At 38.4% G+C, this 20,484-nt stretch overlaps 1 long non-coding RNA gene across 1 annotated transcript; it reads right to left on the bottom strand.

The window, feature by feature from the left end:
- Positions 1-1,709: 1,709 nt before the first annotated feature.
- LOC107000265 (uncharacterized) lies at positions 1,710-18,324 on the bottom strand. The gene is made up of 3 exons (XR_013398505.1): positions 17,903-18,324; positions 6,657-6,698; positions 1,710-2,664 (listed from the first exon to the last, which is right to left on the bottom strand). It is a non-coding gene; the product is annotated as an uncharacterized LOC107000265 (long non-coding RNA).
- Between the last annotated feature and the right edge of the window lie 2,160 nt (positions 18,325-20,484).

Genomic DNA, 20,484 nt, shown 5'->3' with positions numbered 1-20,484 from the left:
AGTTGTTTCTCTGAGATTTAGACTAACTAGCAGTGATCATCAAAGCCTAGGTTTTATTCTGGAGCAATTATCACTGTTACAAGCAGGAAATGTGATTATATGGCTTATTGTTTTCTTCTGATGATTAATTTATTTGGGACATTTGATGCTGCTGCTGATGATGATAATGATAATTTGGCATTATCAATAATAATAATAGTAATTATTATTTGGCCCTGCCAAAAATCTCTAAATTCCTGCTCCTTTTAAAATGGAACACTATGTGGTGAAAAACATGGCATCTGTCATTTTCACTGAAAAAAAATAAAATAAAATAAAAATCTGTCCTTTTAAGCCATCTCAATTGAAGGCAGAATTTAATAATATGCTTTTGCTGACTGCTGTGTAATTGAAAAAGAAATAAAAATAAAAAACTTTAAAAATTCTAACAAATAAGAAAGGCATATTTCTTTATCTCTACCCAGACCCCAACCTTCTCAATGAGATGATCTGAAAACCACTCAGGCCACTATGCTCTAAGATAGCCAAGATGGATGAGAAAAAGAAACCAAGGATGACTCTGAGTCACATTCTAAAATCAAGATTATGATCTGCCTTTAGCACCCTGTTAGCTAATTTCTATGTCTAGGACAAGGCCATTAGAATTGCCTGTATTCCTCTCTCCCAGCACAAACACACAGGCACACATTGTTCCAGTTACCTATCACTGCTACTTGAAATTTTAGTAGTGTAAAATGACAACCACTTCATCAGAGTTCACACCTTTGTGGATCAAGAATTTAGGCAGCATTTGCTGAGAGATTCTTCTGTTCCATGTGGCATTGATAAAAGTTACTTCTGGTATACAGCTGGCAGACAGAGTAGTCTAGAGAGTCCATAATGGCTTCATTCATAGTCCTCACACCTTTCTGAGGATGGCTGGAAGGTTGGGTTCAGCTGCAGCTATGGTCAGGAGACCCTACATGTGACCTTTCCAGCATGGAAGCATCGGAGTAGACAGACTTTTTATGTCGTGGCTTATGGCCCTAAGGATGACTCTGTCAGTGAACAAGGAAGTCATTGTATGTTTTCTGTGGCCTACACGTGAAAGTTACATAATGCACCTCTGCCATACTCGATTGGTAAAAGCTAATAGAAATATACCCATAGTTCAGGGTATAGGTCTCACCTCTTAATGGAAGGAATATTGACGAATGTGTGTCCATGTTTTGAAATTGCCACAATTAAGTACACACACTCTTTTTTATTTCAAATCCCAAGATCTGGGTATAAGCAGGAAAAATGTCCCAGCAGAAAGGAGTCAAAGTTCATATCTTTCTCTCTCTAGCCTTCATAATTGACTTCTTTCTATCTGTCTCAGTTTCCATAAAAAACGTACCACATAAAGAATATTTATAACTGAAGATCTAGTCTGGAACTGGCTCTGCTAATTTTGAATTGTATGACATTAGATGAAACATTTGCTGTTTTAGCCTTAATGTCCCCATCATGAGAATGGAGATGAAAATACTCATCCTCTCACATGGTTTTGTAAGAGCAAAACAGGATAACATATGTCAAAATGCACAACAGACATTAATGTGTTTATTGCTTTTATTCGGTAAAAAATTATATGTTGTATAAATAGTATTTATATAATACTAAATACTAACAATACATTTGAAGTAACTAAAATGTAGAGGAGAGGAGATTTCCCCTTAACCAACTGAGCGACGTCTTGGCTTTCTGGGAAATTAAAGAAGCAACAAACTTACCCTTCTCACATTTACATTTTATTTAGTGGAGGATTTTTTTCACTTTCCCTTTCTCCTTAATGTTTTGTCTTATTTCAAATTTGTCAGGTACTACATGATATCAGGAAATAGTCCTAAGAAGCAGTTTAGCTCTGTTGATGGTGAAGTGAATTGTTTCTCTTCTCTCACTGTCCCTGTATCCTCTTAAACATTACAAGTTGAAATTTGAACACAGTCTTTTGTGGTAACTCAAAGGGATCTCAGACCTATAGAAAATATATAGGATAGATTGTCAGACCAGTGAAATTTTGATATTCTCCCAAATCTTACTAATAACTAGCTGTTGATTTATTTCTTTTCTGTCATAGAATAGGATACTCCTTTAGCAAAGAAATGAGTTTATGTGGCTCAGGTTCAAGTATACCTCATTATTGTGGGATGGTAGATGAAGGAATTAGCAGGCTTTTGTGTAATGTTAAGATCATGAGTTTTGGCAGAAAACAAACCCAGTCTTAAATTCTGGCTCCACCAATTACTAGTCATACTGCCTTGCACAGTTACTAATTTCCTAAGCTTCAATTTTCTCATCCAAACAAATGATGATGTTAATAGCATCTTTCTCATGAGGTTGTTGCAGGATAAATGAAATATGTCACTGTGGACTGTATCTGGCACTCAGGGAATATGCATTAAATCATGGTTAATACAATGAAATCGCTGAAATCACTGTTATTAATAGTTGTAATTGGTAATAATAACATTCATATGTAATAGTTAAAAAACCTTATCTATCCAGGACTCGTAGGTTACTCTGCTATTTCACTTAGCTCCACATATGCCTTGTCCTCTTTCATTCCATTTTCACCAGGGGCTTCCTGCAGGTCACCTGAAGGCCTTCTTTGAAGACAGCTGTCCTCCTCAGTGAGTCAGGCTGAGCACAAAAGATTGTAATTTCATTAGATTGGTGCCTGGAACAGCGAAGCCAAATCTGATCATCAGATTACTCAGAAAATCTGTCCCTACAGAGATATAGCCTGAATTCTGCCAAGAGAGGACCCATATTGTTTTCTTTAAACAACAGCTTATTCATTATTGATAAGATTCAAGGACATCTCCATCATCCACTACCCTAATTTACTAAAATATCTTGTTCAGTAAAATGGTGATGCACAGAATGGCTATTGATTCCAACTTTCACCTGGGGACAAACTGATTTCCTCCGAATAGGAATTTTACTATGATAAAATGAGATGAATGCTTAAGTATTTCTGTTCCTGGTCCATGGAGTCACAATTGCTTAAAGTAATCAGACATAGAAAATTTAGACACCACTAAACAAAGAAAATATTCTTTATGAAATTTCTGCAAAGGGGAAAATGAGCAAATACCAAGGCCTGTGCCTCCAAATTAGAACCCACATCTTCCTACCATTGCTACCTTTAGTGTATTGCTAAGCAAGAAAAGACAGGGGCACACTGGATCTAACTCTCGCTCAACTCTTGTTAGAAAGACCACTTGGTGGACCTGGGGAGAAGCCAAATGTTTTACCCTAAGTGGACCCTTAGCCAAGAAAACCAGTGTAATAGTCTATCCTCAATTCATTCAGAATCCAGTAGGACAGCAGGCCGTTGTTTGTTGGGTATCTCAAAATCTCTAAAACATTGTATCTGCTCTTCCTCTATTCTCCTCCAAATTCACTCATTATGGAAAAGTACTCCCACCCCCTACACACCCAAAAATGGCATGTTTCCTTTAATGTACCTAATTCCCCCCATTCACTCTGGTTAAAGAAGTAGCTACTCTATTTGATACCGATACTGATTTTTCCCCTAGCAGGAGAATGTAAACTGGCATCTTTGTCTATAAATCATAACCTCTTTTTCCTCTGCCAACTCTCCCTCCCTGGGCCTGCTGTCCTTGTAATTCCTTTTTCTTTTTTCTGTATCCTAGCATAGATAAGTACATTTGTTCTCCAAGCAGGAAGATGATATTTCACTTCATCAAACCTTACTTGGACCAGAACTTCCTTCATTTGTTATATCAAGGTTGGAGACTCTCAGAGTTCCCCAGCTGACCCTACCCCAGAACATTGTAGGCAGGAGAATCTCTTTCTTTAAGGCCCAGACAAATATATATCCCTCCATGGAGCATCTGCTTTTCCCTTGAACAATCAGCTCCTTACACTTGTCTGTCAAATCATGCTACTTGCAACTTTTTTGAAAATTTGTAGTGTTCTACTTTTTTTTTTTTTTTTTGAGACAGAGTCTCCCTCTGTTGCTCAGGCTGAAGTGCAGTGGTGTGATCTCAGCTCACTGCAACCTCCGCCTCCTGGGTTCAAGTGATTCTCCTGCCTCAGCCTCCCAAGTAGCTGGGACTACGGGCACCCGCCACCACTCCTAGCTAATTTTTTGTATTTTTGGTAGATACAAGTTTTCACCATGTCAGCCGATCTCCTGACCTCATGATCCACCAGCTTTGGTCTCCCAAAGTGGTGGGATTACAGGCGTGAGCTGCTCATTCTACTCTTAGTAGTGGTTTATGTTTCTGTTTTTAATTACTAAATTGTGAATTCCTTAACCTCAAGTTATATGTCATGTTTTCCCTTTAATCCCTTGAAAATCTGGTACAATGCCAAGTAGTGTGTGATAAATGTGTCTTTAAAGTGAAATTCTTTGGAATCTCTTGTTATTATTTTTAATCATGCAACTAATATATACCACTGTAGAAAATTAAGAAAATATAAGAATGTAAGAAGAAAAAAGTAAAATACCATATTTGTTGTATGTTAACATATTTAAAAATAAGTTGGAAAAACAGAATTTTATACATAAATAACACTTATAACATGAACATTTCCAAATGTTATTTAGACAAGTAAAATACAATAATGATACTCCAATGGACTTACAAATACTTTAGCACTTTCAGTTTTACTACAGACTACACTGAACGTCTTTATGTACAAAGGCTTTCTGAAGTTCACAATCATTTCCTTAGTATTTATTCCCATGCTAGAATTACTGGATTAAAATTACTAGTAATTGTATAATTATTTTTTACAAACATTTTATACAATGTTTACGTCAACTTCCTTTAATTGCTCTTTGACAATGGTTTTTATCAAATTTCAATATGTTTATCTGTAAAGAATCTTTGTAATGATATAAAATTATACCAATATTTTCAAATTTCAAGGATGCTTGCATAATGAACAGTTTTGGAAGACAGAAATAGCAAACAGCAGCTTGCCTACACCCTTGGACTATGAGAATACTATTTCTCTCTGACACAAAAGGGCCAATTTTCCTACAACACTCTGTTTAAAAATTGCATTATCTAACCTCAGGGATCTTCTGCTGTAGTATACCCCTAAGAATGTCAAGGATTGAGGAACCAGTGTAAATGCTAGTATTCTGGCATCTGCAATTGCTACGAGAAATAAACTGTCCATCGTCTTTGACACAGACGTTTCCTGTCTTCTACTAGTATCCTAAGTTAAACTCTGGCTGGTTACTTGATAGCTTGCAAGTAGGGTAAAACTTCAGACTCTTTATAGTTCTTGACATTTTTGTGATTTGTGATCACATTTTGTAATCCGGTCACCACAATTATTAATTATCAATGACGTCTTCCTCCTTTGAACATATAATATTTATGGTTTTGACAATTATATTACGTAGCAGTTGGTGCATGGGTTATGAAACCAGATTGTCTTTGTTAAAAAGTGGGCTCCATCTCTTTTTTTTTTTTTTTTTTTTTTTGAGACGGAGTCTCTCTCTGTCGCCCAGGCTGGAGTGCACTGGTCGGATCTCGGCTCACTGCAAGCTCCGCCTCCCGGGTTTACGCCATTCTCCTGCCTCAGCCTCCCGAGTAGCTGGGACTACAGGCGCCCGCTACCTCGCCCGGCTAGTTTTTTGTATTTTTTAGTAGAGACGGGGTTTCACGGTGTTAGCCAGGATGGTCTCTATCTCCTGACCTCGTGATCCCCCCATCTCGGCCTCCCAAAGTGCTGGGATTACAGGCTTGAGCCACTGCGCCCGGCCCGGCTCCATCTCTTATATTGTGAGAGGCCTTAAAGAAGTTTATTAAGCTCTTTTTACCTGTTTCATTATCTCTAAAACTGTAATGACAACAGTATCTATTGCGTAGTCTTACAGTGAGAAAAACAATTAATATGATTACCACTGCAGTGCCTGACAAGTAATTTTGTTATTGTGCTGTTCTGTTGTTGTTGTCTTTGTCTGTTCATTTGCTTGTTTTGTGTGTATAAATTATATCAAATGAACTCTACATTTTATGAGGACAGAAAATTGTTTTAATCTCATCTGTCTCCCTGCTCCTTCCTACTATTATTGTGTGTATGTTTCTTTCTCTTTTTTAATTCTTATAGATATCCACTCAAGGCAAATGCTAAGAATTTTTTCAATGAATAACAATACAAATAGAGAAGTAGTGATTTTACTCAACTGCACATTAAGTCTCATTTCATCTTTCCTTCCTTCCTTCTTTTCTTCCTTCTTCCCTTCCTTCAATGGATTAATATTTATTGAGCATCATCTGGGGATACAAGATTAATATGATCTGGATCAGCAGTGGAATCATGTGTAGGTGATTGGAATGTGGTAAGAACAGTGCTACACAGAAGAAATAACAACTGTTCCCTTGATCTAGCTATGATCTAGCTCATAGCCTCCTGTGAGTACACAGAAGTAAGGCAACTGACCTGGATAAAACCAAGAGAGGCTTATACATATCTAGATAAGGGGACAGTTGTTATTTCATTTCTGACCAGAGCTGCCCTAATTTAGTACTGAGGAATAGATGGCAGGTGAAATTGAATGATTTCGAAACAATTCTCCTCTTGGCAAGAGAACGAAGTCAGCAATGACAGTGTTTCTTGAATGCAAGAGGGCCCAGGCTTACCCAGCTAATTATAGTGATGGTTTTCCTATGCAGATGCATATCCTAAAAGGGAAAAACAAAAAGAACAAAGTAATCATTTTATATTATTAATATTCCTATCAATGTCCACTTACTGAAAATAAAAACTTTGAAAATATATTCACAAATATTTTAGCTGAGTCAAATACTTTTATTTGGTGCCTGTTCAGGCAAAAACCAGGCAGCAAGCCACTTGTGGCTTAATTACTGAATCATATTAAAACAAGGCAATTTAATTGTGATTAGTGTTACAATAATTTATTCATAAAATTCTAGTATATGTATTTATTTCCTAAAATTCATTACTTCCAGCCCAGAACTATATGTGCTCCATTAGATTAAAAAGTACAAGGTCATTAACCCACAATTCTGCTTACAATCCTGTTTTTAGATTGCATTCTCTTTGCTCTTTAGTTAAGATTAAATTGTTAAGTCCTCTTAGGTCATTTATCCTTAACTGTTTAATTTCTGTGTGATCACCTAAAGGCTCGTATTATTGCTAATAAAACAGGTGTGACCTGCCCAGAAAACAGTTGTCTTTCCCTGAACATCTGGTGGAGATCCAAACTCTGGTCAATCCTCTTTAGCATGCATTTGTCCCCTATGCTTAACTCCAGTCATCAGTGGTTCTGAAATTGTAATACATATCTGCATTTTCACGATTATTAAAGTTGTAGGGACTTTTACCAAGAGTATTTAACACATGAAAAAGTGCACACATATCAGTACTATTTTTTTTTCTGAGTCCAGACTATCTCCTACTTTTGGGTGGGCACAGATGATTAACTGAACATAGAGGTAATGAATCTAAAATTGTGGAGTAAGGCTTCCAGGCAAGTGGCTTCATATAGACAAAAACCTATGTTTTACTATCAGAAAATGCATGTACCACACAGTCAAGGCCAGCCATCTATATATCTCTCTGAGTATTTGTTTAGAGGGAGTAGATGGCTCAGTCCAAACCCATCCCCACTGCTGACAGAGTAGCTGCATGATGGTAGAAGCAGGAAAGAAATCCAACTTATTAAGTTTCTCCTACCAGTATAGCAGGAAACTTTGAGACAGAGGTTTTAAGATCTTTGGACCCAGGCAGATTTCCCAATTCTTCAAGAGAGGTATCAGTACAATTATATACAGAGGAAGAAAGTGAGACATAGATATAAAGTTACTTGCCCAAAGTAGCTAGCATGGAATTAAAACTAGCTTTCTAGAATTCAAAACCTCAGTGCACTGTAGCAAATTCTATCTTTCCCTTTATCATTAAGATATGCAGAACAAGCAATCACTATTCTGGAAACTATTCTGGAAAATAGTCAAGCTATTTTAATACTAACCACATTTTGCCTCTTCTTCTCTATTATACCTTCTTGCTATTCTCTAAACATGAAATTTCCTGAGAAGCAGGGAGAGAAAGTGTTAGGTAATCAGTACTATATATTGGTGGTGTATCCCTGAGATGGCCCTTTAGGACTAAGGTATCCACTAATCCAACTGCAGGGAATATTGCTGCTGGTATATCTCAGCTGAATTTCTCCCAATAAACTATCCTTGCCCAGAGAGCTGCTTTACCCATCTTCTCTTCATGGCACCTCCCTCCCACATCTAAGGACAAGTCAATGTAGGGATACAAACGTCTGGCTCTTGCCTTAATTAGGGATATCTCTGAAGGGACATCTCAAATTTATAGCACTCCATTTGATTAGCTGAGGCCTCTATTATGAGTGAATTACAGTTCAGCTTTCACCCTTGTCGTTTCCTGCATCCCTTGCTCCCAAATAAAACAACAGCATGCCCATCTGTATCTCAGAGTCTGTTTTCCAGGAAACCTGACTTTGACACTTGGAGATATAAGTGGTCAAAGTGAACATTCTAAAACGGTATTTTGGAGCATGATCACCCACTAGCTGGCAGTAAAAATGCTATCATTGATGAAAGATGGAGCCCCTTCACAGACAGCCCCTTTGCAGTATATGTATTTAATTTTGACCAGTAGTGAAATGGGATGGGATAATTGTGAAAGGAAGTGCACCAACAGGTTCCATATCTCTGGTATTTGAGAGGTACAAGAAAGTAGTCATTATAGGACAATAGAAATACGATGGCTATGTGCAGAGTTGATCAATGTATTGAAGAAAGACAGTGAAATGCTAAGGGCTATTAATCACCAGTTTAAAGATAAGGGTGATTTGTTTTGCAATCAGAGGACAGAAAACTATCTGAGGATCAAGTGCCATGCACAGTTATATGGGAAACGGAAGTCCAGAGAAGGTTCTCAAAAATATTAAGTCTGCTCTGTCAGGCAGAGCTCTGACTACAAAGGGGTAGCAAGACCCTAAGAACAAAGATCAGATTATTTGGGTAGAAAAACTCATAAATTGAGGAGTGGTGAGACCCTAAGAATTGGGGTAGGATTTTCTGGGTAGATAAATTATTAAATTTTGAATCCCTACAAATCCCTAAACTGGGCCTGAAGAAGTGGAATATGTCAATAACTAGTGTCCCCATTGTTTGAAGAAAAAGAAGAGTCCTCCAACTTGCAAGACAATGCAAATCTCCTTTAAGCATGTACCCTCACCATCCCTCCTGGCCACAAGACCAATACGTAGGATTAAGTCACAACATAAACTAGTCAGGGAAGCCTTAGCCTATTAAACTAAGCTCTGCCCCACAAAGCTGCAGGAGCTGCTAAACCAAGCCAGATCATACTGGCGGTAGCCAGAAGAGTATGTGAGGCTGGATCCTGAAGATTCTTCACCTAGGGAGAAGAACACACAGGTAGACAAGAATAGGTTACTGACCTATAAGCATTATCCCAAGATATAGGATTTAACAACCAGCAAGGACTCTGGGTGCTAATTTGCCGGTAGAATAGTTCTTGAAAATTTTGATGGGGAGATGACTCATAATAATTGAGGTACAAATGCCAGAGCTATTGAAGTAGGTGTTGGAAGAAAGGATTAAAGGGCTCAGAGAAGTGGAAATATGAGAGTGTATATACTATGAAAGGCCAGTTGGATTTGTTCTGTGAAATGGCCAGAAGACTCTGTTCCAAAGAAATAAGGAATGTGCTAGAGAGACAAGCCCAGAATCTTGAGAAACTCATACTGACTGTCGTCTTTAGGTCGCGGCTAATGAAAGGAGGTGCTGTTACAGAACCGGGCTGCCTAATAACAATGCAATGATAGGATACCAAAATTATAGGAGCCAGGTTGCAGTGCTCAAACATCAGTCAGGTAGACACAAAGATCATGATGAATGTCAGAATGACAGCCAGGGCCGGCTCACTCATAGAGAACTGTGCAGAGTTAATAGAACAAAGTATTTGCCAGGAGCAAGAGGATGGGCAGGAATAAGAGTATTGTTCAACCTATACAATCAAAAGAAATGAAAAATAAACAAGAGACTAAGGAACATCACCTTAGTAACAAAATCACAGTCCTTTGCTCAATTTAGGGAATGGAGCAAATTTTCAGATACATTATACATTGATTGGTGAAGAGATTGTATCCTCAGGTGAAAGACCACGTAATATTACAAAAAGGAAATAAAGTAATGTTGACACTTGGTTCTGAAGAGATCTAAGATCACAAACACTGACTATTTTTCGCTAGGGAAAGGGGGATATAAAGAAATTTTGGGAAGTGTTAAACAGAGAACACAATTTGACATTAAAATCTGGACTTCAGAAACATCATATGGCCCTTGTATTAGAGTATAGTTTGTGGGCTGGGTCAAAAGTAAAGTTCTGGATCAGGTCCAGCTTACGTTGGGTCCATAGACACACCCAGTGATCTTTCCCTTGGTCCTCAAACTTATAGTTGGCAGGTACACATGTGGTTGTTGGCAGGATGTTCCACTGATTCACTGGCATATGTGGCAAGGACTGTCATAGTAGGGGAAGCCAAGTACACCAAAATTTTAAATTAAAAACAATATTGCATCCTAAGTAAAACCAGCACTATGATGAAGCCAGCGAAGTACCTAGGGCACAACATTTAAGAAAGCATTCACTTTCAAGCTCGTGCATCCTAGTCCTGGCCCTGAATCTGAGGCAAGGAACAGAAATTAGTGGCATATTTAAAATCCTAAAGGATGAAGGGGAGATGATCCCAGTTGTATTCATATTTAATAACCCTACTCCAAAGTCAGATGGACATAGGAAGATGCCAATAAATTATTGCAGACTCCAACATGTAACAGATCCAATTGCTGATACTGTGCAGATGAGGTTTCTTTCCTAAAAGAGATTGAAAAAAGCCTCAGATACATAGTATGAGGTTATTGATCTGGAAAATGTACTCTTTTCCATCCCCACCAAGGATGAGTACCAGAAATATATTGCATTTATGCAGGATAAATAACAGTATACATTTATATTTATCCTCCAGGGCTATGTTTATTCTCTTGTCAACCGGTACAATAAAGTCTCACATGATCCCTACATCATGTTGTTCCACTATATTAATAACATGATGTTAATCACACCAGATAATCAATAAGTAGAAACGAGATTGGAAGCCTTGGTTAGACACATGCCCTCCAGGTTGGGAGGGAAACCCTACAAGAGTTTAGGAACCACACACAAAATTGGAAATTTTAGGAGTCCAATGTTCTGAGTATGACAGAATATCAGCTCCAAAATAAAGTATAAATTATTGCTTCTTGCATCTCATACCACTAAGAAAGAAGCACAACCTGATAGCCCTCTTTGGGTTCTAGAGGCAGTATATTTCACACAGAATACAATCACTTCAGCTTATTTACCAAGTGACACAAAAGGCCACCTATTTTGAGTGGATCCTAGAGCATACAAAGGATGTGGTATAGGCTCTGTCACATTGCCCTGGATATTCTTTGCTACTACATTTATCTGTGATAGGAAAAAATGTCATGTGGATTTTATGTTCAACCTCAGTAAAATAACTAGAATGTATTTTAGATTCCCTGTATTTCTTGAGCTAAGCCATGACATTGTGTGGCTACATGACCTTAACGACTCAGCATGAGCTGACTTCTCTTTGACACAGCAATTCATGAGCCTAGACATTATTAGGTAAAAACAGTGACTCCCAGATCAGGCAGGAGTAGGGCCCAAGTTAGCTGATCAATTGGGCTGCCCAGAAACCCATATCATCTATCAGTTTTACTATAGTGGCTTACTCTCTGCTAATATCTATGGTAACCAGCCAACAAATACAATGAAATGTTGGACTTGATTCATGGGTGAATTAGCTCAATATGTTCATGCATGCTGAAAATAGATGACAAATGTACTATAGACTTGCAATAGTGGCCCTGAAAGATGGCTGTGAGGGAAAAATTATTCTAACTGGCAGGCCCTCAAGAGCAATGCCTCACAATCTGCTTTTGATGGGAAAATGTGTCCCTAAATATGGATGTATAAACTCTCGAACCAAAGGACTTGACTAGTTAGTCAAGGACCTAGAAAGAGATAAAGTGGAGGATCAGAGGAAATATAGGAAATAATATAGGAAAGAGGCCTATATTAGACATCATGGGATGGGCAAGAAATGTGAAGATCATTGGTGTCACATGCTAATATCAACTGGAATGCATTCACCATAGAAAAATTACTAAACAATCAAGTAAACAAAACAACTCAGCTGGTTGACCACACTAATGCAGGCATGAAGTCTACAAGGATTGCACAGCTACAATAGCAGGAATGGAGGCTACACACAGGCCCAATAACATGGTCTAGCACTCACAAAAGCTTGTCTAGCTCTTGCCGCTGCCAAATATCCACCTCCAACAAAAACAAATGGTGAATTACAATGTGACACCATCTCTCAAAGAGATAAGCTATTCACCTGGTGGCAAATTGATTATATTGGATTCCTTCCATCCTGGAAATTGCATAATTCATCTTGACTGGATTTGATACATATTCTGGGTATGGTTTGTTATTCCCTGCCCACAGAGCATTAGCCAGCAAAATTATCCAAAAGTCTTATAGAAAAGTAACCATTCTGTGAAGCTATGGCCCCTAAAGGCTGAACATAATCTAGGAATCAAGGCATGGACATAGAAGTGACTCTGCTTACCGGTAGTCTCAGTGATCCACTTGAGGAATTATTGCTCCCCATTGCCATAACTCTATTTTTACAGATTTAGGGGTCCTCAATAATCTCACTTAATTTCCACTGCTGCAGTAAGCACATGATTAAATGAGGTGATTTCTGAAGAGGATTTTTTTTTTTACAGTGGTCAATATATAGTGAACACTTAATATCATTTATCATTTAGGTATTCTATTAAGCAAGGATAAAATCTCTTTTCACAATTTCAGGTTTATTTTGACATGAAAATTATCTTTTAAAGCTAAAATAGCTCATTTGCTTACATTTGTATTTAAGTGCTTAAATTTAGTGGACTAAAATACACACTAAGATGAAAATGAGTAACAGCTGCATTTGTTGGCATCCTTATACTTTGTAAAAAGGAGAAAGCTATTGTGTGGGCTAAATTGTGCCCCCAAAAAAGTTCATGTTGAAATCCTAACCCCAAATACCTCAGAATTTTACTGAATCTGGAAAGAAGGTATTGATTTATAGAGGCAATTAAATTAAAATAACGTAATTAGGGTGAGCACTAGTCCAGTATGACTGGTGTCCTCATAAGAAGAGAACATTTGGACAGAATACATTCAGAAGGAAGACAATGTGAAGACACAAGAAACAGCTGTCTACAAACCAGGGAGAAAGGACTGAAATAAATCCTTCCCTCATAGCCCTCAGAAGGATTCAACCCTGCTGACACCTTGTTCTTGGACTTCCAGCCTCCAGAACTATGAAAACATAAATTTTTGTTTTTTTAAGCCACTCCAACCATGGTACTTTGTTATGGTGTCCTTAGCAAATTTATACAATTAGCAAGGCATTTTGTCTCTTGTGTTTGCTCTTTTCTGTTTTTTCTTTCTTTCTTTCGTTTTTCTTTCTTTCTTTCTTTCTTTCTTTCTTTTTTTGTGATAAACATAGCTTTATTTTCCTTTTTGCCTTCAAAGCAGGGACTCCTACAGCTTATACCTCTTCAGGTACCACAAAGATTTCTCTTGGATGATCAGAGTTAAATATTGAACCAACCAAGAGAAAAAGGAGGAAAAAACTGTTTTCTCAGCAGAGAAAGACACTATCTTCAATCAAATGATCGATCCATGGATCTTGTTGATGTATTTATGCTCATGTTTATATTTATACAACACTAAATTGATCTTTTTAGTGTAAAATTCTCGCTTTAAAAATGTTTTCATTTGGTATTCACTTGCTATTATTTATTTAAATATAATCTTAGTTACTTCCATGGAATTTCAATTAAGCAATATAATCACTGGACATTAAAAAATCAAAATAATCTATTCCTTTCATTTTTATTTTCTTACAGATTGGCTTTGCTCACTTCTGACTTAGGGAAAGAGCAGGGAAAATGGAAGATTTATATGTCACATATGTTGAACTAAGTTGGTCAATTAATTTACAATTTAGACAAATGAAGGCATGTGTTGTTATAACCAGTTCAAAGATTATAAAATAGGAGTTCAGTGGCATGTTTAATTTTCCAGTGGCCAGGAGCTAGTAGATGATACAGACCACTGAATTTCAAGCCATGCTCTTCTTCCTGTCTTCTCTCAGTGACAATTAAATGCTACTGCTTCTATTGTAACAGCAAAACTTTAAGCTCCTCCACCAACCAAACTTATTTTCCCTTCTTTATTCAGGCAGACCAGCAAATAAACTGCTTTTTGCCTAGTAAAGAAGCCATTTGCTGAAATTTTTGCTTTCTTCCCAAGCAAAGGAAACAAAGTCATTTCTAACAAAATAATAGCATCCACATTTTCAATTTCTGGGTAGAAACTTTTCCTTTGCTTCATCACTAGGCAAACATGTTTTCCTCATAGATATCAGTGATCTAATTTTGTGGTTGCCTTTATCAGTAACATTGCAAAATCAATATTTATTCCTTCTTTCACTTATTCATCCCTTTGGAGAACTTGGTATAGGCCTGCTGTCTGTTTGTTTTTCAAGATATAGAGGAGCATTAAACCTGTCTTTGTCCTTGAAGTTTCACATTCCATGAAAAAACAGAGAAACCAAAAATTGCAATATGAGGAGACACTTTAAAATCGATGCCTCTGTCTGCTGCAGTCAAGCATGATGAGGGCACAGTAAAAGGGACTCATTGGCAGAAGTGAGAAGAAACATGGGACAGCAATTCTAAACAGCTGGGGTATATATGGGATAGACTCCAGGGGATACAACTGGAGGGAAGAGTAGGGATCACATCGTGAAAGCTGAACATCAAAGGTATGGACATTTACCGGTAATCAGTGGGAAATCTTGGAAGGACTTTAACCTTTGTTGCTTGTTTTGAAGTCTCATAATTAGCAGTCAAATAAAATAACAACTTTAGACACTGCCCTGTTTTGACGTCTAAAGGAAAGTCATACTCCTACAATGGGGCGGGGCAAAGAATGATTTACTAGAGATATAGGAGTTTGATGATCATGTTTTCAGAGCAATTTTGCATTTATGTCTTACCACAGGCCAGAATTATTTATTTGTTTTTCTTTTCCAGAGTTTCGCTCTATCCCTCAGGCTGGAGTGCAGTAGCGCAATCTCAGCTCACTGCAACCTCTACCTCTTGAGTTTAAGCAATTCTCATGCCTCAGCCTCACTAGTAGCTGAGACTACAGGCGCCCACCACCATGCCCGGCTACATTTTGTATTTTTAGTAGAGACAGGGCTTTGCCATGTTGGCCAGGCTGGTCGCAAACCCCTGACCTCAGGTGATCCGCCCACCGCAGGCTCCCAAAGTGCTGGGATTACAGGCGTGAGCCACCATGCCTGGCCTCAGAATATTTTAAATTGAAATGATGGGAAGAAATCTAGGACAATGTACTACTCTTTAGTGCTTTTCAGAGGTAGTGAATTGGAGTACTGTGTCCTTGTCATTCTGTCCAGCAGGTTGTATCCTATTCAATTTGAATCTGCATCCATCTAGCTTTAAAGTCTGAGTGCTTAATAATCCTGCAGTTCTGACACGGTTTTTGATACTGTGTGATTTTGTAGGGTTCTTCCTTCCTGGCCTCTATACTCACAGAGTATATGTTTTCATCACCACCATTTTGAAAAATGAAGTCCCTCGGGCTTGTCTGTAATACTAGCTAGACTTCAGAATCACCTGGTAATGGTTAAAAGCCCTGGTGTCCAAGCCAGACACATGGCCAATTAAACAGAATATTTGGAGATGGGACCAAGACATCATTAACTTTGATTATTTTTAATTTCCCAGGTAATCATTATGAGCAGTTAAAACTGAGGACAACTGCTGTGTGATCATCAGCCATGAATCATTTATTTTGTTTTAAATTCATACACTGTGTGTTCACTGTGTACCTGCTAGGCACCTGCTAGCAAAGTGTTATGCAATGAATGGAACAAAAGAAGAAATAATACAGAGTCTCTGTTCTATGGGAGATGACATTTTAGATTAAGGCCCAAGTCAAATTTTTTTGAAAAGGTTAAAGAAAAATCAAAAGATCATAGTAATAAGTTGCCACATATATGCCCCCAGGAAATATACTTTATGGAAAGACTGATCATATATTTAGATTTGCCCAGTGACAGGCATGGCTTATGCCTGTTCCTTACTCTCAAGTTTTCTAGTTTGGATGATAAATTATATGCACACTTTAAATATTAAATAATAAAGCAATGGGAAATCATAGCATGGGCCATAGATAAAGCAGGCATTAATGGGAAGTTGTGGAGGAATTGGATACGAGAGAAACAGAAAGTGCTAGAAGGATATATGTGAGTAAGTGCTCAGCTGATAGTGCTCATGCCTGGTACAAAGGTAGTGAGCGAAAGTTCTGGCCAGCATGAAGGAGATCTAAAGAAATGAATCCATCATCAAATTAGAAGATTGAACACGTTAGAAGGCAAAGATATTTCTGACAGAGATGAGAGGTAAATTTAATGTCAAATACTCATCATTTGAAGGGAGTTTTCCTTACAAGGAGAAAGTTAGCAATCAGCTTTGTCCATGTCTACTGTATTGGAACATGGAGTTTCCACAATTAACCTCTTACTGTTCGCTTTTGCTCAGTTCAGTTCAAACATCATTCTGCTGCCTCAACCTCTCAGCTTGGGTTCCTAATCTTCGATTTCCCTTCTCATCTCTTTTCCTGTCTCCCTTTTCAGGGCTATCTTCTATTCTTTCTAATAATATTAATTTAAATGGCATATTTTTAATGAGATAATCCCTAGTTCCCAAACCAGGTTACCCCTTGAGAGGCCAGCACTGAATAAGTCCTAGGGGTTGGCTTGGATCAGTGTCTATGCAATTTGGGATTTACATAGAGTGACTCTCCATTCTCATTTCCCCTCATGCTTTCCCAATGTGGTTTAAAGTTCTATAACCTTAATTTATGACTAAGTCTCCTTTTCTTTGTAGAGCTTATGTTACTACTTTGAAAAAAGGCAAGCATTAGAATCACCTTTTATTTTCACAGCAATAAAAACTCATTTTGCACAAACGAAATTGCAGCTCTGGCTTCTGCTTTGATTTTCTTTCCTCTTCCTGCAATAACTATCTTGTGATGAGGCTGTCACTTTCCTCAGTGCCCACAGCCTACTCTGGATTCCTGCCTTGGTTCGCTCAGCATCGATTAGCCCACCAAGGCTTTTAAAGGATTTTTGTATAATAAGATTGTTGTCCCCAAAGTAAAGTGATTTATTGAGAGATTTGCAGGTCCATCACTGACAATGAAATGGCCACATTGGAAATACAGGGTTATCAAGAAGTACCTTGGAGAAAGTTGCTATTCAACAGGCTGAAGAATAGGTAGGTGAGAGAGTAAAATGTATCTACAGGTGACACTTTTTCAAGAGACAATACCTCTCCCTTACAGAGTCAAGACAATCATACGAAGTTAATTAATTCTACTTATAACTATTAAGTATCAATAATGTGCCCAGTCTGTGCTCAATCCTAAGCATACAACTAGACCTTTAGTCCCTGTTTTCTTAGACGTAATGGTCTTTCTGCCTCATATTCTGCACAGAAGCCTATATAGAGTTGTCCAATAAATCATGAAACTAAGGAAATTATTTTCTACTCTGCCACAACACATTTCTCCCCACTGGTCCCATGATGTGAGGCAGCTCAAAGATGCTGTATTCAAAGCACCAGATCTATATTATACTTACATATAGAATCCATTTCTCAGCATCTTCCTCAGCCCGTGAGCATGTGGAGCTGTGTGTTCAAGGACAATTTCCATGTTGACATGTTCAAAGAAGCTGAATAAAAGCATCAACTTCAACCTGAAATTTCTTCTATGATATTTAAGGCAGCTTGAGAACTCTGTAACCAGGTGAAACAAAAAAATAGCTAATGTATCCCCTATCACAAAACCTCTTTCTCAAAAGAGAGTTGTTTCTGAGGTTGGCTAGTCAGGAGTCACTGGAAGATAATTTATCTGATTTCCTCTAAGCCAGTGACTAAATCATTTGTCTTCAATATGTACATGTGGCCACGCTATATTTAGATGGCAGGGTCAGCTCAATCTTGAAACCTGTTTGGAATTATTTTCCCTTTCTCCTCCCTTGCTCCCTCCTTCCCTCCCTCTCAGCCATCCTCCTTTCTTTTCTTCCTTTCTCCCCTTCTTGCATGCCTTTCATCATCTCTCTGATTTCAGTTTTGTTTGTACTTTAAACCAAACCATTAGCTGAACAAATAATAGGTGAACTAGCAATTATTATGGGTTGCCAATACAGATTCACTAAAACATGAGGCATGAAATGCAAATAAAATATTAAGCAAAGCATGTGAAACTAATTGGTTTACTTCCTGGAAATTCTTCCCAACAGTTGGCTGTCCTTGCATTTTGTTGACACAGAGCTGGGCTTAAAGGCCACTCTTGCATTCTAAGTAACAATTGCATCAATAGCAATTTATTTTCTGTTAACACCTATTAAGATGAACAGCATCACAAAGGTGGAGAGTGTGAAGTGCCCCACGCAATCAGAAATGACAGAAATAATAAAGTGGGAAAGGCATAACCTGTTTATTCAACACATATTTATTGTGCCTCTGTATCTTGGGCGGTTGCCTAAGCTTGGGAGATAGATGTGAGACATCACTCCTGTCTCCTCAAGAAGCTCACAGGCTACATGGGAAGAGAAACATACAGTTACAGAAGTGATATGAGAGGGAAAGAGGGGGGAGGACGGGGATGTAATCTCATCTAAGGAAATTGGAAAAGCTTTCTGGGAAGGAAAGACCTCAGAGCTCAGACCGGAAAGAAGAACGATGACAACCAAGAGGCAACAAAGGGGTGAAGAAGAGGAAGTGTCCTTTGCAGAGACAGAGGCAGAAGAGGTCACAGAGGCAGAAGAGATCACGACACAGCAGGAAGCATTAAGTAGTTCAGCATGGCAGGAGCGCAGAGTTCAGGGAGCCGAATGGGAGAGATATGGCGAGAGATCTGGCTAGAGATGTCAGCAGAGCCAGATGACACAGGCCACTAGAGGAAACTCAATGGGAGCTTACTAGTCACAGAACCACAACACCCTGGTCATAAATATTGATAGTCCCACGGATGGCATCATCAGCATTTATTATATCTAGCAGTGCCCATAGGGCACTTCCCTCAATTGACGGGAGTATGGCATTAGAGGTGAGGGTTGCAGAGTTTGATGATACAAGAGGTGCTTTTTACCCAAAACTGTGGGGTTTCATGGCTGTAGAATCAAGAGATAAGCCAGAGAGTGGATCTGATCAGGGAATTATACAACATGGGGTGCTGGATGCAATTAACATTTTAGAGGACACTCCTGGACAATTTTTGACCCATGGGTTAGTGTCTGTGACTCACAATTAGGTCTTCTGCCTTAGAATGACCTGCTAAATGTCGAAAGTTGAAGAGTGAAGGAGACCCTTACACCCCTTAATATTACTTCGTCACATCCTAGAACAGATTTCCCAATATTGTTTCACTTGGACTCTACCCTTTCTATCCACCTTGACTTTCATTTGATTGGCACAGAAACGTACAGATATGTTATTTCCTTATTCTCTATATCCTTCTGTGGGTAAACACTATGTTCTTACACAGAAGAGACTGAGCGATACTTCCTTCCTAGAATGTTTCTACCCAGAATGGAAAACTAAATCAATAGCTCTAGTCTTTCCAGCCTGAAAAAGTACTAAATTATGAGCAGGGATACATCTAGCTTGAGTTTAAGGTCCATTCTACATGTATGCCTGACAAGTCATGGCTGGCAATGGGACAGTCCACCAATTACATATTTGTATATGGGCCCAAGTTACATCACAAGAGAGAACTCATATTTATGGAGAGGGAGTTGGACTTACAAATAAGTCTCATTCTCAGGGAAGAAGGTCAGCATATGCTGAGGAGAGCATAGTTTTTGCTAGGTAGTTTCCCCCAGTCCAGCCTTCATGGACTCATATCTGGGTCCTGAAGAGAGATGTGCTTTAAGCAAAAATAAAAAGATTTGCTTACATTAAATGGTTTGTAAAACATTGGAGAATAAAGTAAGATCCTACTTGACAATCAAGTGGCAAAATTAACACAAATAAAATCCCTGCAGCCAGGACTCAACCTGCTTTAAGACTTCCAGGATTTCAGGGGCTCCAAGATTGCAGTAGATCACACGTTGGCAGCATAGCCTGACAGGACAAGCCACGCTGTCTGTGACATGAGTTGTAGGAAGAGATCATTAGAGGGTGTTGGAAGCTATGAGCCTAATATACAAAATTGTCC

This window comes from Macaca mulatta, chromosome 9, assembly GCF_049350105.2.
Source record: "Macaca mulatta isolate MMU2019108-1 chromosome 9, T2T-MMU8v2.0, whole genome shotgun sequence".
In the NCBI taxonomy this organism is placed as follows: Eukaryota; Metazoa; Chordata; class Mammalia; order Primates; family Cercopithecidae; genus Macaca; species Macaca mulatta.
The sequence above is the reverse complement of the archived record's forward strand: the minus strand, read 5'-3'. Positions and strand labels throughout refer to the sequence as shown.